This window comes from Meleagris gallopavo, chromosome Z, assembly GCF_000146605.3.
Source record: "Meleagris gallopavo isolate NT-WF06-2002-E0010 breed Aviagen turkey brand Nicholas breeding stock chromosome Z, Turkey_5.1, whole genome shotgun sequence".
In the NCBI taxonomy this organism is placed as follows: domain Eukaryota; kingdom Metazoa; phylum Chordata; class Aves; order Galliformes; family Phasianidae; genus Meleagris; species Meleagris gallopavo.
The window spans coordinates 11,059,597-11,060,849 of NC_015041.2; the positions used below are offsets into that span (position 1 = coordinate 11,059,597).

Below are 1,253 nucleotides of genomic sequence, written 5' to 3' on the forward strand. Positions count from 1 at the left end.
CCCTAACAAGTAGTGGGAACAGATGGACCCAGAGGTCATGTCAACCTCAGCCTTTCTATTATTTTGTTATTATAGACTTCCACATGGATCATTAAATGCTAGAATACACAGACAAACGAAGTTCATCAACACCAGTAAGATTTCAAGACAGAATACAGACATCCTCAGCTGTTAACTTATCAAACAAACATATCAAACATTCTTTTGCCTTCCACATACTTCTATTTCACAAACAAGGAACTGAGACTATGTCAATTCATAGCAGCAGATGAGAGTGCAGAAGTGAAATAAAAAACTCCCCCCGGCTCCAAACTTTTAACCACTAGAATGAAAAACCAAGGACAGTTTGATCATTGAGGTTTGCTGCTTCAGAGCTGTCCCAGCCAGAACCACAGCAACTGAGTGGGAGGTATAGGGGGGGTTCGGTCGTTCCCTCATCCAGGGATCCCTGAGACAACAGAGCAGCCGGGCAGCTCTCGAGAGAACAGCTGATGTGGCATGGGCGTTGCCGGGGCAACGGCTCTGCGTCCACACCCTCTGCCTAGAAAGTGCCTCCGGGACAGAGAGGATGAGTCGGGGTGTGGGAATCACGTGGGCTGTTTTTACGAGGAGAAACTGTAAGCCATCCATCCACAGGACTACGTAGCGAGGAAGGTTGTTATCACTGTGAAGAGAGTGATAAGTGCGGGGGCTCCTGTTAACGACATGGCAACGGGGCGAGGGCAGAGCCAGCACTACCGGGAGCAGGGCGGGACTGATCAGTCACCCCATTAAGGCTGTCTAGTAGTGTTAGTGAGCCTGCTGGTTTGCCATGCCTGCACCCTGGCAGAAGGCTACCGCCACAAACACTGTAGAGACCCAGACAGAGGTCCCATGTTCACATAAAAGGAAGACTGCAGCCAAGAAGAATGTGGAGACCCAGACTGAGGTCCAAACACAAGATGCTAGTGTGCAGGTCACTGGCTGTGATGAGTGCCAGAGCCTGGCCTTCGCAGTACCAGGTGATGGAGGCAGAACTTGTATACGATGTGACCATCGAAACGACTTACTCAGCTTTGTGGTCATCTGGAAGCAGGAGGTGGAAAGGCTGAGGACCATAAAGGACTGTGAGAGGGAGATTGATTGGTGGTGCCAGTCCCTATCAGCCCCAAGATCTTGGCACACAGATGAGGCTTCACATGGAGCACCATCACCCCTTGCCGCCCTGCAAACAGGTGGTAGAGGGGAGCCGGCGCACAGGCAGTGCTGCAGTG

General features: G+C 51.2%; 1 long non-coding RNA gene across 1 annotated transcript in view; it reads left to right on the top strand.

The window, feature by feature from the left end:
* The window catches only part of LOC109363889, an 11,878-nt gene continuing 10,625 nt past the window's right edge, over positions 1 to 1,253 (top strand). The window contains exon 1 of the long non-coding RNA XR_002109761.2: positions 1 to 654. This is a non-coding gene — a long non-coding RNA (uncharacterized LOC109363889). The remainder of the gene's footprint in view (positions 655 to 1,253) is intronic.